The sequence below is a fragment of the Trichechus manatus genome, unplaced genomic scaffold (assembly GCF_000243295.1).
Source record: "Trichechus manatus latirostris isolate Lorelei unplaced genomic scaffold, TriManLat1.0 scaffold00020, whole genome shotgun sequence".
Lineage (NCBI taxonomy): Eukaryota > Metazoa > Chordata > Mammalia > Sirenia > Trichechidae > Trichechus > Trichechus manatus.
The window spans coordinates 8,840,791-8,853,684 of record NW_004443956.1 but is presented as its reverse complement, the minus strand read 5'-3'; the positions used below and the strand labels follow the sequence as shown (position 1 = coordinate 8,853,684).

Sequence of the window (12,894 nt, the reverse complement as noted above, 5' to 3'; positions counted from 1 at the left end):
ATGTTTTTTCAAGAGACTATACAACACCCGCACACACATATGGCAACAAAAATGTTGATCTAGCCATCCTGTAGATTTTTTTAATTTTTACAAGATATCCTAAAAGCACACTACCTGGAAAAGTAATAAATGTTGATTGTTGCTCTCTCCCTTTACATATGAGCATTATTTCCCATCGGATATACAGGATGGCTATGAGGCGGAATCGACTCAATGGCAACGGGTTTTATGATTGGCCCAGACAACAGGTTCACTGCCCGCCACTGGGTGACCTGTCCTTTGAAGCCTGTAAGATGACTGCAGGACACTTATGGGGTGGGAGGGAGAGAAGACAGTGACATGCTCACTTTTCTAACTCAGATCCAACCCAGCTTTAAAAGTTCCTCTTGAAAGAAATGTCTTCTGCCCTCTCTTGCAAATACTCTCCAAATAACTAAGTCAGTAACTGTGTGCAACTTGGGGGATGAAGACTCACACATTGACTTTGTACAACCAAGTTCAAGTTGTTCCAGTCCTCCTCATCACTGGTTGCTGCTGTTTCCAGCCCATTAGCAGGCAGCTATGCAAAGACAATTGAGGAGCCACAGAAAACTCACCCACTGCTCACAACACTGTGGATATTCATTTACAGTGCAAAAAGTCATTTCATGCCTATCTTCCCCCACCCCTTGAAACAAGGTACTTTATTGTTTCCCTCTCTGACTCCTTGATCACATTGTCTTCTACACAACAGGTAAGAATCAGAGGAAAACAGAGCCCAGTGGGAGATACTCACCACCTTCAGGCCCTGATGGATGGATGAATGGATGGATGGGTGGGTGGATGGGTGGATGGGTGGGTGGATGGGTGGATGGGTAGGTGGGTGGGTGAGTGGGTGTATGGGTGGGTGGCTAGCTAGCCGCTGTCAAGTGGACTCGAGCTCGTGGCGACTTAATGCACAACAGAACAAAACGTTGCCTGGTCCTGCGTCATTCTCACGATTGCCAGCATGTTCAAGTCCACCATTGTGGCTTCTGGGCTAATCCATCTCACCAAAGGTCTCCCTTGCCCTCGATGGCCTTCTACTTCAGCAAACATGACGTCTTTCTGCAGCAATTGATCCCTCCTGATGATGTGCTCAAAGCAAGCGAGTCAGACGGTGGTCTGCTGTGACCCATGTGGTTTTCATTGGCTAATTTTCAGAAGCAGATTGCCAGGTCTTTCTTCCTAGTCTGTGTTACTGCGGAAACTCCACCAAAACCTGTCCACTATGGATGACTGTGCTGGTATCTGAAATAGCAGTGGCACAGCTTCCAGCATCACAGCAACACGCAAGCCAGGACAATATGACAAGCTGACAGACGATGGCCAGACCCTCCTGGCCCTGTTTAAATTGGCTATAGTTCTTATCTGATTTCAGACATTAAAACCTAAGCCTTGGTGGCACATGGCATTAGGGGTTAAAATGTGATTTAACTACTGCATATTACATGCAGTCTTCTCACAATCAATTAAGCTTTTTAATGGGTTTTAAAACACTCTTTCAATAGTATTATTTCCAGCATGCTATTCTAAGACTACCATATGGACTAAAATAGATAGAATATCCCAACACCACCGAGGAATACACAAAGCCTCGGTGTTCCTCCTGCCCCATTTACCCCTTCTGTTTCTCTTCAACAGTGACTTTACTGTCCTTCGATGGAACTAAAGACTCCGATTTCCTTGTTCAGCGCTGACATACAGATGAAATATTGACCTGGGCTTTTTAAGACCCAAATTGTCGGCTTTGTTTAGATGAGTTTAAGTACACAGCTTGAAAGAAGAAAGAAGAACTTCTCAAGGGTAAGGAGACTCTTTCTGCTAACCACCCAGAGAACTCCTCAAAGGCCGTTGCCTGTTCTGTCTCAACAGCTAAAAACGGGGAGGGAGGAAAAAGCCCGCTCTGCACTGTGGGATTGCTCACAAGCTCACATAAGGAGCTGAAGATCTTTACTCCTCCGTCAATGAAACAACCCTTCCTTCCCACAAAAAAGGACGTGAAGCACAATCATCTGTCAGGTATTTTGCAAAGCTGACCTTGCTGGCGGCATTGGGACTTGAACTTGCAGCAGAGCTGATGAGAAGGCACCAAATATCAGCACCTCGTATAATGCGTTCCTTTCCCTTCTTATTAAATGCCGAAATTATGATGAGCCCATCAAGATGGCAATGGAGGAAAATAATGTAGGGTGCAAATCAGGTCAATGGAATCCCGCACGCTAGAGGCTTTTAGCACCTGGGAACGGCCTTGGCGGTGCAAAACAAGTAAGTATTCTCGCAGCGCTTCAGGAGAGGCAGAGATGGGGGTCACCTTGATGGGGGAAATAGACCTCTTCTCATCTTCACCATGGCACAGGTAAGACTGAAATGGACACTCATCACCACTCGGTTCAAACCGAAGCTTCACCAGAGCTAGAGTCAAACTTCAGTTTTGCTTTTTGGTTTTTTTTTTCTTCTGAATCAGTGGTTCTCAACTTCGGCTGCAGGTCTGAATAAATGCCCATGTGGCAGCTAAATCATACACCTTGCCAGATTCCCATGCAATGTCCCTATGTGGGGCCGAGGTGGGGGGCGGTGGGGGGAGGCTCAGTGTTTTTATGTAAAAGCTCCCCAGAGAGAGAATCCAGTAAGCACCACAATGTAGGGGCCCTTTGCAACCACTACCAAAACACGGGCTTTAAGGCAACTCCACAATCCTTTCTTTTCCTTGTTCATAGAATAGAGCATCTTCCTGCGGAGTGGCCTACACAGGGATTGAGCCGCACAATTAATGAAGTGACCATTCATTGGAGGTGGGGCAGGAGGGGACAAAGACAGGGAAAATTGTGGAAGAAACCGTATTAAACTGTATCATCAGATTTCACTCCAGGGTAAATGTCCACTGTTGTTGTTAGCTGTCATCGAGTCAGCCCGACTCACAGCGACTCCATGTGTTACACAGATTAGAGCTGCACTCCGTTGAGTTCTCCTGGCTGTAACCTTTATGGAAGCAGACGGCCAGCCCTCTCTCCCATGGAGCCGCTGGTGGGTTCAAACCATCAAACTTTCGGTTCAAACTTTCACCCAGCTACCTCAATGCCCATTATTGACCAAAATAAACTTTCCAGGAGATAAGTTTAAGACTTAATGGCTGAAGTCATCTCTCTCTCTCTCTCTCTCTCTCTCTCTCTCTCTCTCTCTCTCACACACACGCACACACGCCATTTCAAGTTGCTTTACTGCTTCCCTCTCCCCAAATGGAGCCCGGTGGCACAGTAGTGAAGAGCTTGGCTGCTAACCAAAAGCTCAGCAGTTCGAATCCACCAGCTACTCCTTGGAAACTCTATAGGACAAGTTCTACTCGGTCCTATAGGGTCACTATGAGTAGGAATCGACTGGATGGCAATGGGTATTGGTTTTTTTCTCCCTAAACATGCTGTTGACTAGAATGCTTACACAGAAAGGCAGTTCATTAGGAGGCAGAATCATTTTCCCCACTCTTTATAACTTGAGGATACAAACTCCACTTACCTAGCACTTTCTCCAAATTTAGAAATAGTCATTTACAGGGAAAAAAATAACCAACAACTAAATGACACACTAAACCAAACAAAACCAAACTCTTTGCCGTCGAGTCGATTCCGACTCATAGCGACCCTATAGGACAGAGTAGAACTGCCCCACAGGGTTTCCAAGGAGCAGCTGGTGGATTCAAACTGCCAACCTTTTGGTTAGCAGCCGAGCTCTTAACCACTATGACACCAGGGGTCCAAATAATACACTAAATAAAACATAAAGGGAACTAAGTAGAATAAAGGGAGATAGAATATTGTACCCTATGGCTGACCCATAAAATTACTAATAACTCATAATTGCAATCTTTAGGAAATCAACATAAGACCCAATTCATTAGCTTGTGCTATTTAATTTAATACAGCAGCCTCCAGCCACATGTGGCTACCGAGAACTTGCAATGTGGCTAGGGCCACATGTCAAAATGATAATATTTTGGATATACTGGATCGAGTTAAATATATTATTGAAATAAATCTCACCTGTTTCTTTGTTGATGTTCCTAACGTGGCTAATACGACATTTAAAATTACCTGTGGTTTGAATTCTATTTATACTGAATTAGACTGAAGAGACTGGGTATTGCTATTTAGCTATTCTAAGGCTTGCATGCCCTCTAGCGTCGGAAATTAAGGAGTACAGGAAACTCATTTTTCAAAAAGCACCTCTTCTTCCTTGGGAACGAGGTTGGCCCCAGTCAACCAGCAGAGAAAAGATATTTGTCTAAAAAGTTTACATGCTTATCTGAACTTAAGCATCTTATTGGAGTTACACCCTTTACTATTTGTGTGTCTATAGAATCCAGAAAAGCAGATAATTTATTCAAAATAGCCATCTGCGTTAGTAAAACTCAATTTAGTCTGCAAAATAAAAACAGCAGCATACACATGCAGCCTTATCATTCGGAGTTTTTGCAAACTCCTGTGGCAGAAGTTATGTTCCCCATGCAACTCTCATCTTTGAAAGAAACAAAAGGTTTCTTACAAAAAATCAGGGCTAAAAATGGTCAATCAAATCAAAAGTACCTGCAGGGTTCCTACAAAATTCCAGCCATTATAGGGGACAGAAATATGGGCACGATTTAGGATGCAACAACTACTCCTCAAACAATTCACCAAAAGTTAAAAATAACAAAAGGCATCAAAACACACAATCACAACATGCATATTTTACATTATTATAGTAGAGAAAACTGAAAACCTAAATTGCCATAAATTTAAATAGTACCAAATCTCTATAAAATGGAATATATGCAAAATGAGAGGGCAGGTCCTGATAAAGATGACTAACATCTATTGAGCATTCACGGTGCAAACAGTTCTCGTGCTTTCCAGGCATAAGCTAACTGACTCCTTGTTATAACCCTATAAGGACTGCTTTCCCAATCTTTTACAGAAGAAGAGATTGAGTGTCAAAAAAGGTTTCATAATTTGGCCAAATTACATGGCCAAAAAGTGGTAGAACTTGGATTTGAACCCAAGCCATCTGACTCCAATGTCCATTTTCTCAACGGCTGTGCCATACCACCTTCCCTGTGGATGGCCATGAAGTGAGAAAAGCTGATTCCCAGATGCTATGCGCAGTGCAACCCCATGCATGTCAAAAAGTGTAAATGAAATCACCTATTCAATCACAAGTGTAGTGATGTCTGCAACTGACTCTGAAATGCATTGAAAAAAATAAGATGGATCGATAAACGGATGGATAGATACATAATTAGGAAGCATATGAAAATAATAAGTATAGACAATGTATATAAATTCTTTCTCACTCGAAAATTGTTTCACCTTTCCGGTTTGACATTTTTCATAGTAAAATTTTGGCAAAAAAAATATGTTTTTATTTAAGAAAAAAAGTCTAAAAGGAAACGTGCAAAATTAATAGTACACCAACTGTCCAACAGTGAGCAAAGTATCTTTTTCTAACAATCATCCTATAGTACCAGGAAAAAAAAAAAACAAAACCCAAGCCCTTTGCCATCGAGTCAATTCTGACTCATAGCAACCCTATAGGACACAGGAGAACTGCCCCGTAGGGTTTCCAAGGAGTGACTGGCAGATTCAAACTGCTGCTGTTCTGGTTAGCAGACAAGCTCTTAGTCACTGTGCAGCAGGGCTCCAGAAAAACAAGAGGCATATAAAAATTTTCTTATTAATTGAACGTGTTTTGTTTTGTTCTTAAGAAATAAAGACTAGAATAGTCACGAAAAATGATTACAATACATAGTTTTAAAAAAAAATTTTTTTCTGTCCTGTGGAAGCAAGAACTCAAAAAGAAGCTAAAATAGAACTATACAAAAGGATGAAGAAGGCAGGTAGAGTTTATGGAAAACATTAAAGATGACTGCCCCACGGATAGCAGAAACTTATACTCTAGAGATTTTTTTAAAGGCAGAAATATTCTCAGTGCAAATGTATGTGTTTATTTAATACGCCACTTGACTGGGATACCCTAAATAATCACTAGAAAGGTCCTTTCAAATGCATCAGTTTAATCAGAATCATGAAAATTCCACCCACAGACACTATCCAGTATAGCTCGGACAGCCAGAATTAGGTCACCATTAAACAATCGCCAACTAAATGTGTACCTTTTCTGAAGTGAACAAAGAGTAACTGAGGAAACTGAATTAGAAGGATTTTTCTTCAGTTCCAATTAAATGTTATAAGTTTTCTGTAGCCTCTTAATTTTTCCATCTGTAGAATTCCAATAAAAGCACTCGATTTTACCTTCCTCATAATGCTATTGAGATCCCAGGTTAAAAAATAATAATAACTACATTTAAAAAAAAAAAAAACCAAACCCATCGCTGTAGAGTCCATTTCAACTCCTAGCGATCCCACAGGACAGAACAGAACTGCCCCATAGGGTTTCTAAGGAGCAGCTGGTAGATTCGAACTGCTGACCTTTTGGTTAACAGCCGTGGCTCTTAACCACTGTGCCACCAGGGCTCCAAAAACTACATAGGTATATACAAAAGTAAATGAAAGCATGTCTACAAAGCTTAGTTAGAAGCAACATTAAAGGAGTAGCTATTAAATTTTGAGGACATCAGAATTATATCTGATATAACGCTAGAATATATCACTTAAATATGTGCTGTGTCTGTGTATATACCGTTGCTATTGTTGTGTGTCGAGTAAATTTTTGACTCATAGTGACCCCATGTGACAGAGTAGAACTGCCCCATAGGGTTTTCTAGGCTGTAGTTCGTTACGGGAGGAGACTGCCAGGTCTTTCTCCCACAGAGCTGCTGGATGGGTTCGAATGGCCAACCTTTCAGTCAGCAGCTGAGCATTTAACTGCTATGCCACCAGGGCTCCATGTGTGTATATTAAGCTTGAATTAAAAGTTCATATACCCACGCACGTGCACACACACACACATGCTTTCCATTTCTACCAGTCCAATCCTTGCAGGTGCATTTACCTCTTTCACCTCTACGGTCAGGTTTGGCCATGCGACTTGTTCTGGCCAAAGAAATAAGAGCAGAAGTGACACGGCTGTTTTAAGCAGATTGAGGACTTCGTGTGTTCTGAGCACACTGAGGACACCATTGCTCTTTTCTCTCTGCCACAAGACCACCATGTCCCAGAGACTGCGCCGTTACGCTTAGTCCTAAAATAAAGAAGACATGCAGCAGAGCCACAGCTGACTACTGCGAAAATGAGTGTCAACGAGAAATTAATCTTTGTATTTCTGTTGTTAGCTGTCGTTGAAGTCAGCCCCCTACTCAGGGCGACCCCATGCACAACTGAACAAAATGCTGCCTGATTCTGCCCCATCCCCATGATTGGTTACAGATTAGATCACTGTGATCCACAGGGTTTTCACGGGTTGATTTTCGGAAGTAGACTGCCGGGTCTTTTTTCCTAGTCCAGCTTAAGTCTGAAAGCTTTGCTGAAACCTGTTCAGCATCATAGCAAGATGCAAATCTCCACTGGTTGACAGGCGGTGGATGCTCACGAGCTGCCTTGGCCAGGAACAGAACGCAAGTCTCCCACACGGAAGGTGAGAATTCTACTACTGAACCACCACTACACCTTTGTAGTTTTAAATCATTAATAGTTTTGAATTATTTGTTACTGCAGCATAACTTAGTAAAAACTGACTGATACAGGATAACTGCTGAAAGTATAGATATGTGGGCTCTACACTCCTGAAATTCTGATTTAACATCTCTAGTATGGGGTCTGAATACCTGTCTATTTTAATGCGATCTGATGCATACTACTACCTGTGGAGGTACCAAATGTTAGAAGACAATTCTCTGTGGGTCTTTTGTGCTTCTACACATCTTGTGAGCAGAGGCAGCAACTGCTGTTCTGTTTCAGACTATCTTTTTAAGGATGTCTATGTAACAGAACAACCTTGGAAGGTAGAGTGTTTCCCTTCAGAGAGAAAGGCAGGTTTGCTTGCAGCCCATTATAAAAGATTCAGGTTCTTCCCATTATAAAAGATTCAGGTTCTCTAAGCTTGCAATTCCTCAGCTGTGACACCACCTCACTGCATCCATCTGGGCCATTCCATGTCACCCCAGTGGCACTTCGCAGAGGAGAGAAGAACAAAAGCAAACATTAAGCTCATGCTGCATACTGTGCTGTGAGTATTAAAATCCATTGTCTCTGGCCCTGGAGTTTCATGTCTTCTGCATCTGTGAAACTGTCATAGGTTAACCTGTTAACTTCAAGCAGAGTAAAATCTCAGACCCTTCACAGTTCTTAATAGCTACCCAACTCTCAGTGAGGTGTCCCCTATATAGCAGATCTGGCTTAAGGCTAGCAATTGGAGGGGGCCTCAGCAACGGCCCTCCCATGACCTTTGTTAGAAAGTCCTTCTTTCCCTCTTTCTTAAGGTTGAGCTGAAACCTTCATCTTCATAAAGCGAATGACCCTCCTCATTCAAATCAGCTTTATAAAATAATGAAAAACAAGCCTTTTTCTCTTGTAAATGATAAACTTTCAAAGGTACCGATCATGTCTCCCTACACATATCCATCACAATCAACCATTCTTTGAATGTCAAAGTTTCCAGATTCCTTATCATTCTAGATGCCTCTAAATATGAAAATAGCTACTATTTATTGAGTGTTTACTATTTGCTAATCCCTTTACCTACTGTTCTTATTTAGTCACCCCATTAACTCCTTAAGATAGGCATGGGTATCATTCCATTTGTACAGATAATGAAGTGGGTTCAGAGAGGTTACATGACCTGGACAAGGTCACACAGCCAGGCCGTGGCAAAATCAGAATTATATTTGACTCCACACCCCCAAAGCTCAATACTCCCCGCTGTCTCATTTCCAGACATACTCCAGTTTTTCAGGGCCCTCATGAAGATGTCCCTACACCTGGACAGAATCTATTAAATGATAATCAGCCACGAAAGCATTCAGTGGAGTTGAAACACCCCCAAACAGAGTCACTTTTAAAGCTCTCTGGTAAGAGGAAACTATTAAAATATAAATTTAGTAGCACCCAAGTTCCCAACAACATCCCAACTATCTCAGCTCCATTAAAAAAAAGCAGCTACAATTCTATCTTTAAAGACTCATATTTAAGTTTTTTGAAGGGTCCAAATATTCCTGGGGTAAATTCCAAAGATGTAGGGTGCTGTATGTTCAACCTTATGTCTACACACTGGGTGAAAGCCTCACAAAGATCCCTGAACGATTAATTCCATCTCACTCTTCGGTCTCTTAAATTGCCATCCAGCCAGCCTCCTTACGTTGCTATAGGTCTGCTGCCCTCTTGCGGGAGAAACAAAGCTGCTTAAAGACACACACACAAAAAGAGCAAAAGAACAAACTGCTAGTTGAGGAAATAATAGAGTTAAACTCTGACTTCCTGTTAAAAGACTCTAATCTGCCAGTTGGCCACTTCTTCTTTTCTACAGCTTGAGGTTTCAGAAGTCCTTACTATGTGGTCTCCTGCTCAATCATTATGTCAAGTAGAATTTTAAAAACAACAAAGGTGGTATTTGTGTTTTATATTTCTTTTAAAATATCGTGTATTTTTAAACAAATAATGCAGGTCTTCTACATTTGTTTGCCAGTCATGCCCTCTCCTTCCCCCAGACCTGCAAGTTATTTTCGTAAGCACAGTATGCTAATTTTTTAAACAGAAACATGTAAAACAAAATTGGAATAGCAGCACTTTTGGAAATACCTCATGGTGGGAGGGAGCAATTGGCAAACAAACATAAAAGGCACGTGTTATTTGCGTAAAAATATGGTACTACCTCTCAACTCTGATTCTTGTGAAAGTTTACTGATGCTATTTACCTTAAAGAAAGATTTCCACAACCTATCATGTGATTATTATTGTTGTTAGTTCCCGTCGAATCAGCTTCAACTCATGGAGACCTTGTATGTAACAGAACGAAACAATACCCAGTCCTGTGCCATGTTCACAATCAGTGGTGTGTTTGAGTCCTGCTGTGGCTATTGTGCAGTGCCTTCCAACTTAGGGGGCTCATCTTCCAGCACTACATCAGACAATATTCTCTTGGATCCATAAGGTTTTCACTGGCTAACTTTTGGAAACGGATCACCAAGCCTTTCTTCCTAGTGTGTCTTAGTCTGAAAACTCTGCTGAAACCTGGCCACCCTTGGGTGACCTTGCTGGTATTTAAAATACTGGTGGCATAGATGCCAGCATCACAGCAGCATGCAAGTCACCACACTATGACAAACTGACAGACCAGAGGTGGCCTGTGATTGTTACATATTTTTATTTTGTTGTTTCTCAATACGACAATTAACATCAAATCTTCAATCCACACCTGCCACCCCAGCTCTCAATGTGGAGGTAGAGTTTCACCTTCTTCTCCTCTAGCTCTATCTTAGAGGAGCTGGTGAAGACAGGGTTGTAAGATATCTCCTTGTTTATATACAACAAGCGAGCCACAGACTTCCAACAGACTTCCTCTATCTAGGGGTTCCTAGTGCCACGGTTCTTTCAGTTCACCAGCACTAACCACAAAGCCCTTGGGACAGTGTCAGAAGCCCTTCTGGACACTAACACACAGGGTCCTGCAGTTAATTCTGCAACTTGCTCCTGCTGTCAGGCAGTAGTACGCTATCCAATTGTTTTCACTTGCATCTCTTTCTGCGTAAAGAATGTACATAAAACCGTGACTGGGGTATTTCAGCATCTCATTGCACAGCCCCCAACTTTTCTGATCCTTGACTTTTCCATCAGCTGAGTGCTACATGGGGAAGGAAACTAACATGGTCACAGCAAGGTTCACGGACTTTCTTCTCTTGCAGGTCATTAGAGGAGATTTATGGCCCACACCCGCACGCACGCACGCACGCACGCACACACACACGTGGCCTGCTGGAATACACCACTTCACTGGGATGGCAGTGAGCAGGAGGAGAAGGAGCAAGAAGTAACAAGGAAGGGGATGGTAAAAATGCCTAGTGTCTACTGCAGCTGGGGCAGCTGGTTGGTTCCCAGCGAGGTTCAGACCTGACCGTGTGGTCTGAGGCCCAGTTCCACCTAGGTTTCCTGGGATGTCGGTGGCCTTCATATTGGACTGGCTGTGGGGCAAGGTGGTCAGGAGACTATCCAGCAGCTCCTGGAGGAGAATGACCAGCTGATTTGCTGCATCGTACAGTATCATAACAAGGGCCAGGCAAATGAGTGCGTCCAGTACCAGCATGTGTTACACAGAAATCTCATCTATTTGGCTACCATTGCAGATGCCAACCCAACCAGTGCTTCAAAATTAATGGAATAATCTTCCAGTTGGCTATTGTGAGGAGTAATTAAATGTAAACCACCTCCTATGAAGTGGAGACAGGATTATTACCAACTCGGCTATTTAAAACACGAAAGAAACCTCTGTGGCTCCTTTTAAAAATGTAAAAATGTGCAGAAAGCTACTAAATTAATGTTATTTTCCATGCACATATTTAATAACTCAGCAGACCCCTCAGTGTTGACCTAGGGTGTCCTCTTTACTGAAACGGGAGAGTGTTTGGGTAACAAAAACATCATGGGCACATTCAAGCCTACCATTTTGGTTTCAACCTAAAAAGGAAACTGGGTAGGTGTTGGGAAATTCACAGGAACTGGGGAGACTCTCAACTGAGACCTTGCCAAATGGACACATAACCGTGTCCCCCCTTCTACCAGTTTGCAGTCATGGTGCCTCTGACTGCTCTTTTCAGGTTGCTTTGAAATAAAAGCATGCCTTTCCATTAAAAAAAAAAAAAAGCTCCAGTGTCCTTCATTTACAAAGCGCTTTCACAATCAATGAGCAAATGATCAATGAAACTAACAGAGAAATGGATAAAGGAGAAAATACTTCCAAGAAAAACACAAGTACAAGTAGTCCATCAACATATTGAAAGTCTTTATACAAACAGAGATGCAAGCCGAAACAATCAGATAGCAGTTTCTACTGGCAAACATTTTTAAACTTGATTAAAATAATCAGTTGTTACTTCTAGGCAACATGGCACTATAGTCAGAAGCACCACGCTGTCCCTCTGCAGCAAAGATCAGAAAAACTAAGTCAAACAGAGTCACACGTCAATCCTGAAACCCTAAGCATCAAATGAAGAGATAAAGAACTCAGTCAAGCACCGAATGGAATAAGAAACTGACCGAGAACAGAGAGCGACGAGAGATACATGCAGTGGTCCCCTATCAGCTACCGCAGCATGGATACGCCATCTTGGACTCCTATCAGAGATCAGCGAACAGAGGGTACGAGAAAGCAGAGCTTCCAGCAGGAGAAAGAACAACTGGTAACCAGCGATATATGCTTTCCCACCCCCTACCCTTCTTCAGCCCCACTTAGCCTCCTCTGCTTCCTGCAGCCACAGTCTCTTGGCAGGGAAGTACCCTGGTGTCGCTTGGATTCCACCCGCCCGCACTGGCCGGCTCCCTGAGTGCCTTTTGTTGGCTGCTGGTGTTGCTCTTTTCTACTTCTTTAGATTTCTTCCTTACCTCTCACCACCTCCCCTTCCTTTCTCTCAAATACCTGGCTCCGTGTGCCATCTTTGCTTCTTCCTGAAAGGCTGCGAGACACTGGTTGACTGTGAAACTGCTTCCCGGCCCGTGCCCCCATGACGGTGGGACCCCCGGGGCTTTGTTTGTTTGCTCTGATTTGTTCTGATTTGTTTGTTTTCTTTTTTTCTTGGCTTTGGAGCCCATTCTAGCAGTACCGCATGGTTTGGAAGCTACTCCCTTACTCTGCACAGATGCGCAGGGACATCCCCGGGGACATTTCTTTTTTCTTGTTTTTTTGGGTTTTTGTTTGTTTGTTTGTTTTTGTTTTCTTTGTTTTGTTTTCTTCTCTCTC

The 12,894-nt window shown here is 42.7% G+C and overlaps 1 protein-coding gene and 1 pseudogene across 1 annotated transcript in view; one reads left to right on the top strand and one right to left on the bottom strand.

Annotated features, from left to right (window-relative positions):
- The window catches only part of TAFA4 (TAFA chemokine like family member 4), a 148,821-nt gene that overhangs the window by 129,690 nt on the left and 6,237 nt on the right, over nt 1–12,894 (bottom strand). The window lies entirely within an intron of this gene.
- On the top strand, nt 11,096–11,322 carry LOC101354413 (SS18-like protein 2 pseudogene; annotated as a pseudogene).